The following is a 20,034-nucleotide window of genomic DNA, read 5'->3' on the forward strand; positions in this document are numbered from 1 at the left end:
CCCACTACTGGGGATGTGCCCACAATCAAGGTACATGCCCTTGATCGGAATCGAACCCAAGACCTTTCAGTCTGCAGACCGACGCTCTACCCACTGAGCCAAACCGGTTTCGGCTAAATAAGATTATTTTCATACTTCACAAAATATTAGGTGCTAGTTAAGCTCTTCTGGAGAACCACAGTTAAAACAGAAAACAGTTTTAACACAGTAGTTCTCATCTTTAAAGAGAGCTCTGTAATCAGTACTGTTCTCCTAGCTCCAGGCCTAAAGGGACAGAGGTCGAAAGGACCACGTGATTTGTTACTAGAGGGCTTTCATTCAATTTGTATTTATATGGCAGCAGCTGTGGAAGTCACTTAAATACTGTGTTCACCTCCTATTTAATCAAACATTATTTTTCTGACCATTTCTGTGCCCTACCATTCTCTACTATTATAGGTTCTCTTTGACCTTGGGAGATACCCTTTCACCTCCTAGTTCCCCCATTCAGATCCTCCAAGTGACACTGGGTTTCTATGGCTACTTGCAACTGTAACATTTGGAGGCTTTATGAAAAAAGTTTTGAGGGAAAGAGGGTGGGAGAGCAATGAGAGGATAAGGACACATGTAATACCTCAATCAATAGAGGGGAAAAATAAAAGTTTTGAGGGGAAAATATGTGAAGTGAGGGTGCTGATTATGTTATTGAACTGGGGACTGGGCCCAGAGCAGATCTGCCTTCAGCTGGCTGGTAGCATGTGGGATCCTGACTTTGTGCAGGAAAGATCTCACAAGAGTCCGTGTGATTCTGAGAGTATGTTTATTAAAGCTGAAAACAGTGAAACAAAGGAAGATCTTAAGGTAGAAGAAGAAACAGGAGAGTGTAGGAGGGGCTGCTTTGGCTTCTTAGAGTGGTAGAGGAAAGAAGTGAGCCGAGCAGGGCTGAGTGAACTCAGAAGTAAGAGTCACAGTGACAGAAGTGAGACAAGGTGGGACTGTTGTTAGCTCACTAGAAAGTAAAATAAAAGGGGGTCTTACGTGCAGACAGATTCAGAGAGTTAGCCTGCGATGAGCTGCCACTGCCTGCTGCTCCTCTGGTTTCAAGTCTGGTAGGGAAATGCTTAGAGAGAGATAAGGAGGGAATGAAAGAGGGGGGGGGGGGATGAGAGAGAGAGAAACATTGATTAGTTGTCTTCCACATGTGCCCCAACTGGGGATCAAACCCTCAATCTGTGTATGTGCTGTAACTGGTAATCAAACTGTGACCTCCTGGTTCATAGCTTGACATTCAACTACTGAGCCATACCAGCTGGACTAGAATTCTAACTTCTTAGACTTTGTATTTTCCAAGTGGACTAATAGGTGCAAAAATGCAGGGGAGAACTTCAAACGTGGAGGGATTAAGATGAATCTGCCTTTGTTAATATCTATTCCACCTTGAATATTCTCAAGTATCTGTTTCTCCATAGACTGAGTAACTAAGGAGGATTACTTCTCCTAGCCCTTCCCATCTACCCTAGAGTTCCCATGTCCTCAGCTACAAACAGGTATGTGTAGTCTACATACTTCCAATTTGGGGACAAAGAATACTGCTCTCTGTGGTAAACTGAAGAATCCTCTCTTCCCCCTAAGCTACCCTGTTTCCCTGAAAATAAGACAGTGTCTTATATTAATTTTTGCTCCCAAAGATGCGCTAGGTCTTATTTTCAGGGGATGTCTTATTTTTCCATGAAGAAGAATATGGTACACATTTATTGTTAAATGAAAATAAAGGAAATGTATTACCTGTATATGGTACGGTAGTACGGTAGTTGTCAACACAAACCAGACAAACTGTGAACCTACAGTATCAAGAATTTACTCATTTATTCAATGACAATCATGTCATCATCTTCTGGAATATCATCATAACAACCCAATTTCTGAATTTCCTGGTAAATTTCTTGTGACTCCATTTCTTTCAGAATCAGTGGACCAAATCTTTAGCCTAGGGGGGCCTTATTTTGGGGGGATGCCTTATATTTCACTCAGAAGGAATCCTGTAAGTAGGTCTTATTTTCAGAGGATGTCTTATTTTCGGGGAAATATGGTATCTACCTGCTAATCCCCAGAATCTATAAATGTTACCTTATCTGGCAAAAGAGACTTTGCAGATATGATTAAATTAGGACCTTTAGGTGGGAGATTAGTCTGGATTATCCAAGTGGGCTCTAAACGTAATCATAATAGTCTTTATAAGAGGGAGGCAAGAAAGTCAAAGAAAAAAGGCAATATGGTAACAGCAGCAGAGATTAAAGTGATGCAACCACAGCCAAGGAATGCAGACCACGTGTGGAAGCTAGACCAGGCAAGGAATGGATTCTCCCCTGGAGCCTGTAGAAGGAACCAGTCCTGCCCACACCTTGACTTCAGTCCAGTAAAACTGATTTCCACTTAAGGCCTCCAAAACTATAAGAAAGCAAATATGTGTTGTATTAACCAACCAAGTTCATGGTAATTTGTTACAGCAACAGTAGAGAACAAATAAACTCTTCTTTCGGCAGTCTTTGAAGTCTGATGACAATATATATGTACGAGAGGCCCGGGGCACACAATTGTGCATGGCGAGGAGGGATGGGGAAGTCCAGAAGCCCGTCCTGTGCCCTCTCTCAGTCCAGAAGCCCTCACTCCTTACCACCTGCCTGCTCGCTACTCCTTACCACTCGGCTTGCTGCTCCTTAGCGCTGTTGCAGAGGCAGGAGAGGCTGCCACCATGACCACCGTGCTGCTAGTTGTGAGCCTGCTGGTGAGCCCAGCTTCTGGCTAAACGGTGCTCCCCCTGTGGGAGCACACTGACCATCAGAGGGCAGATCCTGCATTGAGCATCTGCCCTCTGGTGGTCAGTGCACATCATAGCGGCCAGTTGTTCTGCCATTAGGTTTATTAGTGTATTAGGTTTTAATTATATAGGATATATATGTAAGTAAATGTGTGTGTGTGTGTGTGTGTGTGTGTGTGTGTGTGTGTGTTTGTCAAGTTAGCATAACATTAATGAATGGACACAGGACTGTAGATCTAGACTCCATACTAGACTTCTAGGCTGAGCTCTGAGAGACCAAATTTTCAGGAGTTATAGGACCCGTTTTCCTGATTGGTATTAGCAGTAGCAATTAGAGGCTTCTGAGGAAGGAGCAGAAGACCTAGTGTTGACAGAGATTACTTCTGGTCCTGTCATGAACAAGGCATTAACTGCCCTAGCCTCTGTGAAGTTGATCTACCTGATCACTAAGGGCCCTTCCGATTCTAAGATTCTGAGCTGTTGCAAAACATACCTTACCTTTCAACTCCACATTCACATGTTACAGCGATTACAATCTCTCTCCAGCCTATCTAGCCAGCCTCCCGCTCCACCGCAAAGTACACCGGCCCATATCCACCACAAGCACATGGAGCTTGTTTCTTCTAGCTTGTAAATGTCTCCCCTGCCTTCCTCCCCTGAGCACTCAGACTCATCCTCAACACTCAAACCACAAATCACAAACTTTGAGAAGCTCTCTCATCTTCCCAAAGCAGATAAATCATCTTGCCTTGGTGCTTTTTTTTTTTTTTTTTTTTGGCTGTTGTTGTTTTGTTTTTTTAATTTATTGATTTTTTTTTACAGAGAGGAAGGAAGAGGATAGAGTTAGAAACATTGATGAGAAACAACATCCATCAGCTGCCTCTTACACACCCCTTCCTGGGGATGTGCCCACAACCAAGGTACATGTCCTTGACCGGAATCGAACCCGGGACCCTTCAGTCCACAGGCTGACGCTCTATCCGCTGAGCCAAACCGATTTTGGCATTGCCTTGGTGCTTTTGGAGAACTAAAGCAGTATCAAATTATAGTTGAATATTCTTTCCCATTTCTGTTTCCCAAAATCAGAATTTGGGCTACTCATAAGCAATATTCTTTTAGATTCATGTTTATATCCTTACTTCTGTGTTCGGCACATAGCAGACAAACATATTATGTTTGTAGACTGAATAAACAGATGAATAATTAATCCCTGAACTCTGAGAACCTAGTTGAGGTTGTGGGGGAGAGGTTGGGAACGAGAAAGGATGGAAGTGGTGTGCAAGAATACAAGAAATTCATGTTTCAGCAAGATGTCCAGAGTCCTGGAGAAAAAGTTGAGGCAGATTTATGTGATAATTTAACTCAAGGCTGTCTACAGATACTTATAGTATAGTGATTTAGCATCTCTCTTGACCTTGCTTCAAAGACAGTTTCTAAGAGGAAACTGTAACAGTATGAGCTATCTTGCACAGTAATCTGCTGATTAGAAGCTCTTAACTGAGGCAGATGGCAGGCAGCCACACACAATTTGTCAGCCCTGCATCCTTGCATGCCTCCAGGCAGAGGCTACAACTTTAGGACTTTATGGTAGCTAATTAACAACTCTGTTCTCATAGACCATTTTGAGTAGCAACTTATGAAACTATCTTCCTTCAGTTTTTCTTCTTAGGCATAAAAATTACTCACCCACCCTCACTCCTTGAGTGCTCCAGATATATCTTCCATTTTCTTGATACAAAATACAAAGGACAAACCAACTGGGAAAACCTCCTTTGAGTGAAATTGCAGCTATCATTTCCACACACCTAGAAAACCTGCTAAATCACACTTTCACAATATATAGACTGATGTTAATTTGCAGTGTTTCTTTGATCATGCATAATTTTTATGATGTAGTCATCTCTGTGTGTTCCTTTGCTGTTTTATATTATACTAGAGCACATGTGTCAAACACAAGGCCCGCGGGCCAAATCTGTCCCGCCAGGCCTTGCAATGTGGCCCGCACTGCGCTGTCATCACTGCACTCCGCTGCGTTTCCATCACAATGACAGTTTATGACTGTTCAGTAAACCATTCGGCCCGCGATTTAGGCTGGATTTTAGATTTTGGCCCCTTCTCTGATTGAGTTCGACACCCCTATACTAGAGGCTTGGTGCACAAAATTCGTACACAGAGGGGAGTTCCTCAGGCCTGCCTCCACCCTCTCCAATCTGAGACATCCCTCTTGCAATCCAGGACAACTGGCTCCTAACCACTCGCCTCCCTGCCTGCCTGATCACCCCTAACCCCTCTGCCTGCTGACCTGATCGCTCCTACCTTGCCCCCCTGCTGGCCTGATCTCACCTCCAACTACCTCCCCCTGCCAGACTGATCTTGCCCCCAACTGCCCTTCCCTGCCAGCCTAATCGCCCCTAACTGCCTCTGCCACAGCCTCCTTACCACCATGGCTTTGTCCAGAAGGAAGTCAGACATATGGAGGATGGCTGATCAACCCAGTCTAATTAGCATAGTATTACCCTTTTATTAGTATAGATAGATTATATAGGATAGGATTGCTTAAATGTGTGGGGTAGGGAGCCTTTTTCAGCAGGAGGAGATGCTCTCGACAGACAAAAACACATAATCCCTGTATCTGGACTAATAAACAGCCATATGCACTATACTGCCAAACTGGTCACTAAAAAATTGAACCTCTTTCTTACACCTTATACCAAACTGTTGCCCTTAACACCCTCCCCCCCCCCCCCCGCCCCACCTTAGATTCTGCCTTCACAGTTCACCCAGAGTAGATTCTGGTTGGTCTGTTTCTATGCTGGTCAAAAGCTCTACTTTCTAGGCAGCCATTGGCTCCTCACAGTTCACCCAGATTTGGTTCTGAATGGTTGGTTTATATGCCAATCAACATTTCTGGCCTATCTCCAGGCCTGATCATAGATGTGTGGCTGATCAGCAGCCACCCCAGGCTGCTGGAAAGTGGGCTGAACTGCTGACCTCTGGGAGAGAGAGAGAGGCTTGGCTGCTAGCAGGGTCCAGACAGAGAAGCAGGGTCTGATCACCAGCAGCCTCACCAGCAGCCACTGCCACTGCTGATCAGCCCTGCCTTTCTCTCTCCGAGAGGTCAGCAGTTCAGTCTGCTCGCCTGCTGCACACGCAGCCTGGCATTCAGTCATGCCTTCGGTCATTTTGGATGTTATGAACCTGGCTCTTTATATACACTGAGTGGCCAGATTATTATGATCTCTGAACGCATAATAATCTGGTCACTTAGTGTATATAAATACTTATATCAGTTTAGAATTTTACATTTGAGATTCAGGTTACTTTTTTAAGGTACCGCTTATTGTACATTTTCCATGTATCAGACACTATGCTAAATGCTTTACAATTCCCATAACAAATGCAGACACTAAGCATTATTATGCTCTTTTTATAGAGGAGGAAGCTGAGATTTAGAGAAGCTAATTAACTTTCCTGAGGGCGCAAGGCTAGTGAGATACAGAGGCAAGGCTCAATCCCATGTCTATTAGATGGAGAGATTCAATAATTAAATGAGCTTCTTACTTGCTTTTTATAATGCTAATGTGACATTATATTGCTTAAGAAATGCCACTCAGCAATTAAAAATAGCTTGTGGAGGGGAATGTAATCCTTATTTCCAGAATCAAAATTTTCACAATTTATATTAAGTATCCCATAAGGTAACATATATTTACCGCTAGGTGGGTAAAGCTGTGTATTACTGTGCTCAGAGTTTAGCCAGCATCAAGGACTAATGGCTGATCCTCTTATGAAACAAACTATTCTTTATTCCAATTCTTAAATTTAGGGAGAGCAAAGCTATAGCCCTAAGGACTCCCTACATAGAATATAGGCCAAACATAAAATATAGTTTTATCATATATATGTCAATGTACATTATATATGGCCAAACATGAAATATAGCTTTATCACATATATATATATATATATGTCAATGTATATTAGTGGAAATTACAATGTTTTGTAGAAATTCAGATTAACCTACAACCTCTGTAATGTTCTGTACCATTAGTCATATGAAATTTTGATTATTAGGTTTTACTTATTCCTTTTTAAAATGACAAGAAGATTTATACAGTATCCTGTAACCTCAGTCTTCTATGGAAAGATAAGAATGTGTGTGAGTTTCAATGTAATCATAGTGAATTTAGGGTTTACAGAATGACCCAGATTTGCAAAAACAGCCTGAGATTTACTCTTGGGTTGGTCTTGGTTCCTCTAAGAAGATACTCAATTCCCAAAGGGCAAGAATCAGACTTCAGTGGTTTCCCGGATGATTGCATAAAAGTCACTGAAAAGTATGTTTAACAGACAGATGGGCTTCACCCAGGAGAAGACTCAGTACTAATAACGAACATCTATATAGTGTTTACTATGCTCTAGGCACTGTTCTGAGCACATTAGGTTTACTCATTTTACCTGCTCAACAACCTTGTGAGGTAAATATTGCTATTATCATCACCAACACTCAGGGATGAAACTGAGGCACAAGGAGGTTAAGGAACTTGCCCAAGGTCACCCAGCCAGAGATTGAGCCAGATTTTAACATAAGATGCCTGGCTTCAGAGTCTGCACTTTTTAAAAAATATTTTGTATTTTTTTACAGAGGGGAAGGGAGAGGGATAGAGAGTTAGAAACATCGATGAGAGAGGTAAACATCTGTCAGTTGCCTCCTGCACACTTCCTACTGGGGATATGCCCACAACCAAGATACATGCCCTTGACCGGAATCGAACCTGGGACCCTTCAGTCTGCAGGCCGAAGCTCTATCCACTGAGCCAAACTGGCTAGGGCCAGAGTCTGCACTTTTAACTTCTGTGCTATGGTTCCCCTAATTTGCATGTTAACAAATTTTGCAGATGACTCTGATATACAGCAAAGCATGGAAACCCTGACAACTGTCAACTGATGTATGAATCCTCTCTTACAACCTCATACCTGGTTGTCTCTGAATAAGAGTTGGGAACCAAGCACCTCAGGACAGCCTATTTTGTTTTTTAAGTTTCTAGTTATTAGCTATTGCATCCTCTGTTCCATGGAGACTAAATATGATCCTGGGAAGAAACTTGACTTGGGAGTAAGTAAGGTGGTATACTGGGTTGTCTCATGTGGCTTGGAAGAGTATTTGTGTGAATCCCCGTGTTTGATGATGGTTGTTGGTAGCTTAAAGACCACCTTGATGGGAGTTTGACACCACAGAAATCAGCAGACACGACAAATGAGGGCTTCTTTTCCCCTAGAAAGCTGGTGGTTAAATGTTTTCCAGCTTGCCACTGGATTTATGGCATGATCCGGACCCAACCAACAATTGGCTACATTACCTCAGGTACATTCTTTAAATTCTCCAAGCCTTAGTTTTTTTCATTTGTAAAAATGGAAGAAATGACAACTGTGGAAATCAAATGAGATATTTCTTTTGAGAGAATGAAATGAAATGTGGAAGCATTTGACATTATTTTGAAGACATGAAAAGTAGGCACTTACTTCTCAAATAATGTTCCTTTTTTTTTTTTTTTTCACTTCCCAGTTGCTCCCAAACAGTGAAAGACGTCTATCAGATTCCTCCATGTCTCTTTCTCAAGCTAAAATTTTTTTAAATTATTACTCATTTGTCACTGTTTCCAGACCCTTTCTCATATTTCTCATATATCACACACAGATCACAACTCCAGCCTCCCTTGGGGTATTCCGGTTATTTCTCTGAGCTGCCCTTCCCGGTGCAGCTCGCTCTGCTGCTTGTGCCAGAGGCCGCTCACTATGGGCACCACAACTGATGCACCTGAGCCCAACCAAGGTCATAGTTCCATGACACAGTGGGAAGAATGCTCCTACTCCCATGTGGTTGATTATCTTCCACAAGTACAAAGATGTGCTTGTGGAAGTACATCTTTGTACTCCCAAAGTTTTGAAGAGGTTTAGTGAGACCCCTGTTTAATTATTTTACTCCCATCTCCTTTCCACAGAAATCAGTTATTCATTTGAGGGGAAGAGATCGCCTGAATCAAGAGAAAGATTCAAACAAACAAAACTTATGCCCAGACCAGTTCTTCCTTCAACACTTAAGGCTTTGTAACCAGGCCAAGATTAGCCACCTGACTCTCCCTTTTGGTTCTAATCTATCCTGAGAGGCTCATTTGTCCATCAACCGGCCAGACACACCTATGCCATCTGGATTCCAGTGGTGGATTCACATATAATAGATTCAGCCTGAGGGCTCCTATAAAATTTCTCACCAAGTGTGAGAGTCGGAGGTGTAGAATGGAGAGGGAAGATCTCTTCTTCAGGGTAGAACTGTGTAGTTTTATAAGAGCAGCCTAAGTGGCCCCAGCCAGGTAGCTCAGTTGGTTAGAACAGCGGTCGGCAAACCGAGGCTCTTTGGCCCCTTGAGTGTGGCTCTTCCACAAAATACCACGGCCCAGGCGAGTCTGTTTTGAAGAAGTAGCGTCAGAAGAGGTTTAAGTTTAAAAAATTTTGGCTCTCAAAAGAAATGTCAATCGTTGTACTTTTGATATTTGGCTCTGTTGAGTTTGCCGACCACTGGGATCGTAAAACTGGTCCACTGAAGGCTTTCAGTGACGGTCACACTGATGTGTGTAAAAGCAGGGCAAGCCTTTGACCTTCTGACCTTCTAAATTAGAATGAAGCCTGAAAATATCAAGGTTAAAGTACCCTGGGGCTGCAGGAGAGTGCTTCCTTCTAGGGAGCTTTGAATTAATCCGAAGTGTTTACATATTATTATTATTTTTTAAAATATATTTTATTGATTTTGTACAGAGAGGAAGGGAGAGAGATAGAGAGCTAGAAACATCGATGAGAGAGAATCATTGATCAGCCACCTCTTGCACACCCCCTACTGGGGATATGCCCGCAACCAAGGTACATGCCCTTGACCGAAATCAAACCCGGGACCTTTCAGTCCCCAAGCCGCCGCTCTATCCATTGAGCCAAACCGGTCTCGGCTGAAGTGTTTACATATTAAAGAGCTGGAGGCTGGAGACGTTAGCTGCTCTTGGCATTCATGGTTCGCTGAAGATGGAGTTTCAGTTTAGATGGTAGGTTAGTGTTGTAATATTTTGAATTCTTAAACTCGGCTGTCAGTTGGTTATTGACTATATTTGAGAGCTAAAAAAGTAAGAAGGAGCAGCCACAGCTGGTACTGTTTTATCAACACTGTTCCTGGGCCCACACCCAGCACGTCGCTGGGCTTGGTCACCCTTTCTACCTGGTGAGGCATCTGGAGAATTGCTTTTCTAATTCTTCTCCTGGCCTTGGCAGTCATCTCAGTTTTAAACAGACAATTGAAAAGAAAAATTTTATAGCACAGAATAATGAATGTCTACTTTAGAAACTTAGCAAAATATAATGAGGCGTAAAGAAAGAGATGAAATCACCATTCATACCAGCATCTAGAGACAAGCACGGGCTCCTAAACGCTGTCCATTCCTCCATAAAAATAACTGACTATCCCATGTGCTCATTTGGAAACAATGTGCACTTACTATGTGCCGGCTTCATAACTAAGCGCCTTCATATGTATTCAGCTATTTAATTCTCCCAACAGCCCTGTGAGGTCAACAGACGCTGATTCAAACCAGGCAGGCCACCTGGAACGCCTGCTCTTACCCAGCACACAACAGAAAGGAAACAGGCTAGCCCCGTCCTTTGACGTAGAAGAGCACTTGTAACATGTTACATTTCAAGAAACTAATTTCAAGATTCACCAGAAAATATCTTATCTTGTGATCGAAGGAATCTGTACACAGCGTTTCAATGTCAGTAACATTTGTTCTTTGCAGATGGTGCTATTCTAAGTTTAACATCCTCACAGGCAGACTGATGGCACAATAACTAAGATTTGCCCATGTATTTGTTCCTTAATGCGTTCAATCTATTATACCCAGCACCAGTGACTAAGGGAGAAAATATGGACGAAAAGGGAAATAGACAGGAAATAGACAGTGCCTGAACAAGCTGGGTGGAGGACACCTCTGAGACAATCCTTTTGATGTCACGGTTAAAATTAGCCTCTCAGGGACTAATCAGTCTTCCATGGATACTGGTTACCTCACTGGCCTCCCAGCACCCACTCTAGCGTGCGATGATCCGTGTTGTATGTAAAGCAGGTCCTGTGACCCTCACTTCCGGCTGCATGCACTGGCTCATGGGAGCCTTATCCTCCTTTACCCCTCCCTCCCAACAGCCTTTGCTGTGCCCTCTGCCAGCTTCTCTATCCATTATGCTGCTTCTCCTTTCTCAGCTGGAGGGACATTTCCTCCGAAAAACCTTTCTCATCCAACCCGAAGAGGCCAAACCCCCATCCACCCCGAAGAGACCAAACCCCCATCCACCCTGAAGAGGCCAAACCCCCATCGGCCCCGAAGAGACCAAACCCCATCCACCTCGAAGAGGCCAAACCCCCATCCCCCCCGAAGAGGACAAACCCGCATCCACCCCGAAGAGGACAAACCCCATCCACCCCAAAGAGGCCAAACCCCCATCCACCCCGAAGAGGACAAACCCCATCCACCCCGAAGAGGACAAACCCCATCCACCTCGAAGAGGCCAAACCCCCATCCACCCCGAAGAGGCCAAACCCCATCCACCCCGAAGAGGCCAAACCCCATCCACCTCGAAGAGGCCAAACCCCCATCCACCCCGAAGAGGCCAAACCCCCATCTACCCTGAAGAGGCCAAACCCCCATCCACCTCGAAGAGGACAAACCCCATCCACCCCGAAGAGGACAAACCCCCATCCACCCTCAAGAGGTCAAACTCCCATCCAGTGAGAACTTGAGGTGCTGTATACCTCTCCCTATTAGTACAGCTCACAATCCTGGTTTTATATTCGTGGGTTTGACCATTTATTTGGTGTTTGAATCCCAAACAGGCTCCATGCCACCTCTGGATCCCCAAGGTCTACTATGGCTCCTGGCACAGAGGAGTCATCCACAGAGTGAATGAATGATTAAAGAAATATTTACTGGAAAGTTTACTAGCTGCTATTTTTTAAATAAGTTGCGATTTGAATTACTATGTAATCGATATAACATTAATAACAACAACATTGCGCCCTAGCCGGTTTGGTTCAGTGGACAGAGCGTTGGCCCAGGTTCCATTCTGGTTAAGGGCAGGTACCTCAGTTGCATGCTCGATCCCTGGGCCTGGTCAGGACACGTGCGGGAGGCAACCAACAATATGTATCTCTCTCACATCAATGATCCTATTCCCTTCCCCTCCCCCCACCCTCGTTCACCCACTGCCTTCCACTCTCCTAAAAATCAATGGAAAATATCCTAAGGTGAGGATTAGCAACAACAAAATAACAACACTGAGGAAAAACACAGTCTCGTAGACAGAGTGAGTATATAAGCTGGTTTTACTGTCCAACAGGGAACAGAGAAATAATCCAAAGAGAGGCAGGTGATCAGCTGTTTGGTGGGGTCTCGAGGAATGGAGGTTACACACAGTTTTAACTCCAAATCCACAAACGATCCATAGTCTAACAGGCTTCACAATTGGTTGAATCAAAATGGTGCAATTGAGTCACTATTAGCAAACAGTGACCATTTCACCAGCAGGGTGTTTTCTATTGGTTTTAACCAGTGTTTTGAGAAAAATGGTTGCCATTTTTTCCTTCTGGAGTCCTGACTGCTTGCTGTTTTGAAATTTCTCTTGCCCTCTGAAGCTCCGAGTCGTGCATATTCTCACATTGAGGACTCACCCCACAAAAGCTGTCTTTTCTTGCATCTTGTTGCACTCATCTGTAAAATGATATCTCCCTCAAAGGATTCTTATGTGGGTTTTTAAGACAATTCAGGGAAGGGTGATAGTAAGTATATACCCTGTTTCCCTGAAAATAAGACAGTGTCTTATATTAATTTTTTCTCCCAAAGTTGTGCTAGGTCTTATTTTCAGGGGATGTCTTATCTTTCCATGCGCTAGGTCTTATTTTCGGAGGATGTCTTATTTTTGAGGAAACACGGTAGTATACTTAAAGGCCACTTAGATGTTACTGAAACTGGTGTTATTGATTCCAGTGATAAATTTGTTTGTTTATTTGTGTGAGGACCAATTTGCCAGGTCCTATTAAGTTGTGCTGTGATAGTAAAGACTATTCCCATTTTTTTCCTGTCTTTTTAAAAATATATATATTTTCTTGATTTTTTTACAGAGAGGAAGGGAGAGAGATAGAGAGCTAGAAACGTCGATGAAAGAGAAACATCGGCCAGCTGCCTCTTGCACACCCCCTACTGGGGATGTGCCCGCAACCAATGTACATGCCCTTGACCGGAATCGAACCTGGGACCTTTCAGTCCGCAGACCGACGCTCCACCACAGCCAAACCGGTTTCGGCTCTGTCTTTTTTAAAATGTATTTTTATTGATTTCAGAGAGGAAGGGAGAGGGAGTGAGAGATAGAAACTTCAATAATGAGAGAGAATCACAGCTCAGCCGCCCCCTGCACACCCCTTACAGGAGACCTGGGCACATGCCTCTGACTGGAATCAAGTCCAGGACCCTTCAGTCTGCAAGCCGACGCTTTATCCACTGAGCCAAACCAGCAAATGGCAAGACTATTCCCATTTCTACACTGATCCTCTAAAGCAGAACAGGAAAGATATCTTACGGAAAATCTCCCAGAACAAGTTTTTTTTGGTTAAATTAAGTGAATTCATGCCCTTACTATCATAAAATTCAAGGCCAAGGTTGTTCTGGGAAATTCCTTCTGCAGATATCTTGTGAAGATAAAGCCTCAGAATAATGGAGTCCATGAATCATAGGATTTGGTCAGAGCTTTAGGTTCTTTTTAGCAACTCACCTCGAGTTCTTACAACCTATGTGATCCTAACTTCTCAGACCCTCAGTTTCCTCATCTGGGAGATGGCAGTGATCTAGTAATAATTAATGTCGTTTTCTAATACTTTTTTAAAATCGAATTTATTTAAACAATACAACAAAATTTAATCAACAATATAGTTGCCGTTGTTTTCTACTACTTGTGCCCAATGCTCAGGAAGCAGTTTAATCCCTCTGTTGTAAAATTCTTGTGATTTTGATGCAAAAAATTCGGTCAATGCATTTTTGAGGCATTCTTCATTATTAAATTTTTTTCCAAGAAGAAAGTTTTGCAAAGAACGAAACAAATGGTAATCGGAAGGGGCAATATCAGGAGAATATGCAGGTTGAGGGAGAACTTCCCATTCCAACTGGCGCCGTTTTTGAGCAGTGATTCTTGCAGTATGCGGTCGTGCGTTATCGTGGTGAAGAATTACGCCCTTCCGATTAATCAGCGCGGGTTCTTTTTCTCTTAAAGCTTGGGCTAACCTTTCTAATTGGGCACTATACACTGCACTTGTAATGGTTTGGGTAGATGGTAAAAGTTCATAATGAAGAATTCCTTTAAAATTCCACCAAACACACAACATCACTTTTTTCGCATGCAAGTCAGGTTTTGGCGTGGGCTGCGGAGCCTCATTTTTGTCCAACCATTGAGGCCGCCTTTTCAAATTAACATACAGCACCCATTGTTCATCTCCGGTAACAATTTGCTCTAAAAACGGCAAACGGTTTTGACGAGAGAGGAGCGAACTGCAAATTGTGACTCTTTGATTACGGTTGTTGTCGGTCAACTCATGAGGAACCCATTTTCCAAACTTTTGGACTTTGCCAAGTGCACGCAATTGATTGGAAATTGTTTTTTGTGAACAATTTAAAGTTGTCGCAAGATCTTGTTGCGTAATTTGAGGATTTTGCACCAAAAGAGCTTGAAGAGCTTCTTGATCAAAATTGGATACACGGCCTCGACCACTCTTGTCATCTAACGAAAAATTTCCCTCGCGAAATTTCTCAAACCAACGCTGGCATTTTCTGGCACTAACTGCATCTTGACCAAGAGCACTACAGATGTTTTTTGCAGCCTCACTTGCTTTTCTTCCTAATTGGAACTCGTAAAGCATGCAGTGCCGAATATGCTCTTCATCCGCCATCTTCTTAGCCCTAGTTTTGCAACAAAAACCAAACCAAACACAAACTTTTTCAAGCAAAACTTATTAATTGCACTTCACACGTTCTGTAGATACCAAGTGTTTGAAGGTTATGTCAATACAAGTCAACGCCAAGCAAGATTTTAAACGAATGTTAAAAAACGACATTAATTATTACTAGACCCGATATTAACTGATTGCTAGGTAATTGTCAGGACTAAAAGAGAAAGGTCTCATGGGAAACTGTAAACTACCATATAAACTGAGTAGTTAGTAGTTGTACATATTATCACTTTTTTAAATCTTTGACAATAGATGGGACTAGTTCTCCGTAGAAACACAACCATATTACTTGCACTGATTGGCAGTAAGAAAGTTGATCACAGGCACCTGATTAATCTCAACACACTAGGTGTTATGGGATCGAAAACACAAATGTAAAATATGGCCATTATGAATTTTAAAACCATAACCTTGGCATATTTTAAGATAACATCAGTCAACTAGAAAGGGGAACATTAGTATAATGCATGAATGCAATGTCCCCACCTGATTAAAATTAAAGGTATTGTCTTCTATTACTGATACATCAATGTTATTCTAAATGAAACTATTTTAAAAAATATTTTTGTTTAGCCGAAACCGGTTTGGCTCAGTGGATAGAGCGTCAGTCTGCGGACTGAAGGGTCCCAGGCTCGATTCTGGTCAAGGGCATATACCTTGGTTGCAGGCACATCCCCGGTAGGGGGTGTACAGGAGGCAGCTGGTTAATGTTTCTCTCTCATCAATGTTTCTAGCTCTCTATCCCTCTCCCTTCCTCTCTGTAAAAAATCAATAAAATATATTTTAAAAAATAATAAATATTTTTATTTATTTCAGAGAGGAATAGAGAGAGAGAATCATCAGTGATGAGAGAGAATTATCAACCTGCTGCCTCCTGCACGCACCACACTGGGGATGAAGCCCACAGCCTAGGCATGTGCCCTGCTCAGAAACTGAACCATTTCCTACTGGTTCATAGGTCAACACTCAACCACTGAGCCACACTGGCCAGGCTAAATGAAAATATTTTTAAGAAAAACATGCATATATAAGATTTGATGCAAGATACGTACCAGTGATTGTCTAAGAGCAAATAAAATAAGCATATCATCAAATTTAGTCCGATATAAATATTGGCTTTAAAGGAAAGTGTATATTTTTATATGTGCATATGCACATGTGCTTATATATAGAATATATTTCCCCAAAGGGATTTCCATTAATTTGTTGCAAATAAATGAATCGTTTTGTCTGTCATTCCCTCATCACATTATTTTCAAGGTAGGGAAAGGATTTCTTCCCCTTGAACCATTCAAACTATCTTTTTATGCCTGAGAAAGTTCCTGCTGTCTTAGGAGCAGCCTGATTTGAGACAAAGTGACAGGCCTACTTTTTGTGTGTCTTTTAAAATTCTTGGTAGCTAACGTCTAGATGCGAAAACTGTGTATGTAGGCACTGCAGCCTGATTCTCCCTAAAGGAAAATCTTCACCACCAATTTCAAAAGCATGAACTTTGCTAATGAGCAACACTGCAATCTGCAGCCATTGTGTTTTCTTTAAAGCAGGGTCCCTTACAACTCAAAAGTACAAAGACTCAGTCTCCATGCTCTGAAGACTTCAGTTTATTGCTCAGTGATTAACCCAGAGGGGTAGTGGGGGGAGGGGAGGAGAGGGACTATTTTCACCTTAATTGGTTGGAGGGAAAGCTGTAGATATAAAGAAGTATTTCACAGCCCACTAATGAGCAGCTTATTCAATAAATGCTCACATTGAAAACACTTTATATATACATGATAAGGAATGTATAAAGTGAAATAGTGCTTAATTTCCATAAAATCTTTCTCGTCTTATTTGCTTGCTCTATTATTTCAGTTCCTATCTGCTGCTTCAATGAATAGAAAGAACTTCTAGATGAAAGTGCCAAAACACTCAACATTTCAGGCTGAATCGCCAACGCCGATGCTGGCAAGGTAGTCACAGCAGAATACAGAGGGGTGGTGGTGGTGGTGGGGGGGGGGTTAGGTGCTTCATCTTTTCAATACTTTTTTTTTTTTTTTTAAATATATTTTATTGATTTTGTACAGAGAGGAAGGGAGAGAGATAGAGAGTTAGAAACATCGATGAGAGAGAGTCATCGATCAGCTGCCTCTTGCACACCCCCTACTGGGGATATGCCCGCAACCAAGGTACATGCCCTTGACCGGAATCGAACCCGGGCCCTTCAGTCCCCAAGCCGACGCTCTATCCATTGAGCCAAACCGGTCTTGGCTCAATACTTTTTTATTACTGTTGTTATAAAGCTTTGGGGAGCAGGTATAGCTTGATTGCTTGTGTAGCCAGCTTTTGTTGCATTTCTTTATATTTAAAAAAGTGGCTGGGAAACTCACTTTCAAGGCTTAGAATGGTAGGATCTCAGGTTCAGAAGGGACCCTATGTCAGTGAGGGTCCTGGCGGAAAACAGAGTTCTATGTGATACAGATTAAATAGAGAAGTGCAGAGATCGGGATGGCAGGACACAGGCTTTATTGGAGGGAAGAGTAGCCTCGCCTGCTGCTTCCAGAGAGAGGGGCGGAAGAGAGCTAGGGCCGGGGTACAAGTACCTTTAAGGATAGGGGGCGGGGCTTAGGGCACTCGGCACACGTTGATTGGTGATTAGGGACCTAGGGATTTGGGAATGGGGGGGGGGGGGCTTAGGGTATTTGGCAGATGCTGATTGGTGGTTCAGAGCTTAGGAATGTCTGGCCGCAGGTGGAGTTTACGTCTGTCCATCACCTGGAGAAAGGGAGGACCTATCATTATGCAAAATGTTTAACTGAAGATAGTTTATTGGCAATGTGGGTTTACAGGGATGTGGACAGAGTTAACGGACCCACAAAGGGCGAGGGAGCACCCAGGACTATCAGTGGGGCTGTTACTACCTGAGGTCTGAAAGGCAAGGGCCGAAGATGGTGCTGAGCACTGGGAGAGCTGGAGCTATGGAGGGAGTTATCGTCCAACCACTGCCGGAGGCTAACTGGGGATGCAGGCAAGAAGGACCTCCATCTCTCGCTTGCCCCACTGTCCACCCCTGGCAGAGCTTTCCATTGACTAAACCCCAAAAGAAGCTGGAGGAGGGGTGCCCAGATGCTCTGTCAGTAAGGCTCCGCTCCCTCCTGAGTACCCAGACCAGGCAGAGGGACAGAGACTAGTCGGGATGGAAGAGGGCAAACAGACCCTGAAAGGCCCGCAGATCTGGCGGTTCTCAGACCTGTGCAGACGGCAGAGCACGTGGAGGTCAGCTTACTCCTTCAATCCAACCGGTTTAACTGCACCCCTACCACGCACGAGGCCTAGCAGGTGAATTCAGAGATGCAGGATGCATCATTTCCTGTCTCTGAGGAACCTACAGCCTAAGCCAGGACAGACTAGTAAGGAGATCATTTCAATGTAACACAGCTTGTACTAACCAATGCGTGTGTGTGCAGTCACCCACTGAGCATTGTAATAGCAGGAAATTCAAAGTAAGCTAATTATCCATCAGTTGGGGATTGGTTAAATGAATAATGAGACATCAATTCAGTGGAATGCTATGTCACTGCATGTTTAAAATGAAGATCTTTATGTCATACTATAGTGTGCTTGCTGCGATATACTATTTTTTTTTAAAAAAAGCAGAGGCTGCATGTCTACAACATGCTAACATTTGTATAAAAGAGAAAGGAAGGGAGGGAGAGCGAAAGGAAGAAAGAAGAATAAGATCTACGTGTACATACATGCCTGCTGGTGTATACTGGTCACCCTTTCAGAGGAGTCATGAGAAGAAGTTACTGCTGTTTCTGTGGAAGGGAAATGTGTGGCCAGAAGGGCAGGGTTAAAAGAAGGCATTTTATTGTGGTCCCAGTTCCCATGGTGATTATGCTGATTATACATTCAGTTCAGGGCCTACTTCCTATTCAGTATAACCTCCATTAAGAGGCAAGAGACAAAAAGAAACAAAGCTGAAGCACTTCAATGTGTCCAGACAGGGCTCAAGGCTGCCAGCATCACAGCCAGACACAGGGAGCTCCTTACACTGTCACATTGTGCATAAAACGCTCCCTCCTCACCAGGGACCTGTTGTGGAAAAAGTTGAATCAGGAAAGCTGTATGAAACATGCAGAGAGTTTTTGCTCCAATTCACTTGCAGTTCCCTGTATGAACTTATTAGTTATGGCCAGATAAACAATTCCGAATTTCTCGTCCTATTTCAACTTGTATAAGAACCTCTGTGCTGTGATGTGTGTGTGTGTGTGTGTGTGTGTGTGTGTACTCACAAGTTTGAATGCATGATTATGTGACTGTGAAACATGCTGATCAATAGATAGTGTACTCCTTCCACACTCTCCCATCACTTTTCTTTTAATTCAACTTCTTATTTAGAAACTAGAGGCCCGGTGCATATGTCTCGGGGGATGTCCACCTGCCAGCTTAGACCCACTCCCCAGGGGATCGTGCCTAAGCCAGGGGAATGGGCCTAAGCTATAGTCGGACATCCTTAGCACTGCTGAGGAGACAGGAAAGGCTCCCGCCACCACTACTGCATTTGCATTGAACATCTGTCCCCCCGTGGTCAGTGCACATCACAGAGCCCGGCTGTTCCTGGTCGTTCAGCTGTTAGGGTCAATTTGCATATTACCTTTTTATTATATAGGATATATCTATATATCTTTATCTATTTATCTATCTATGCATCTATCTATTTATCTATCATCTATCTATATCTTGTTGCTGATTTTTTATGGAGAGAGGAAGGGAGAGGGAGATAGAGAAACATCAATGTGAGAGCAAAACTTAAGATTAGCTGCCTCATACACGCCCCCTACCTTTGGATGGTGCCCACAATCAGGGCATGTGTCCAGACCTGGGAATCCAATCAGGGACCTTAAAAGGGCATAAGATGGTGTTCAACCAACTGAGACACACGGGCCAGGGCGCACCAGGCTACCGTTACCTCCTCCACATCTGTGCCTTGGACCCTTAGCCTACCGCTCAGGCGTCTGGGGTAACTGATGATGCGGGGGCTTCTACAGACTCCCTATCGCCTAGGCCGCTCAGCACCAGGCCCAGGACCACTGGGAGCGGTGTCATTCCCATCACGGCCACTAGGTGGTGCCCTCGCCCTCCTCTGGGACCCGCCCCCTCACCCCGCCCCCGC

This window comes from Pipistrellus kuhlii, unplaced genomic scaffold, assembly GCF_014108245.1.
Source record: "Pipistrellus kuhlii isolate mPipKuh1 unplaced genomic scaffold, mPipKuh1.p scaffold_m20_p_10, whole genome shotgun sequence".
NCBI lineage: Eukaryota > Metazoa > Chordata > Mammalia > Chiroptera > Vespertilionidae > Pipistrellus > Pipistrellus kuhlii.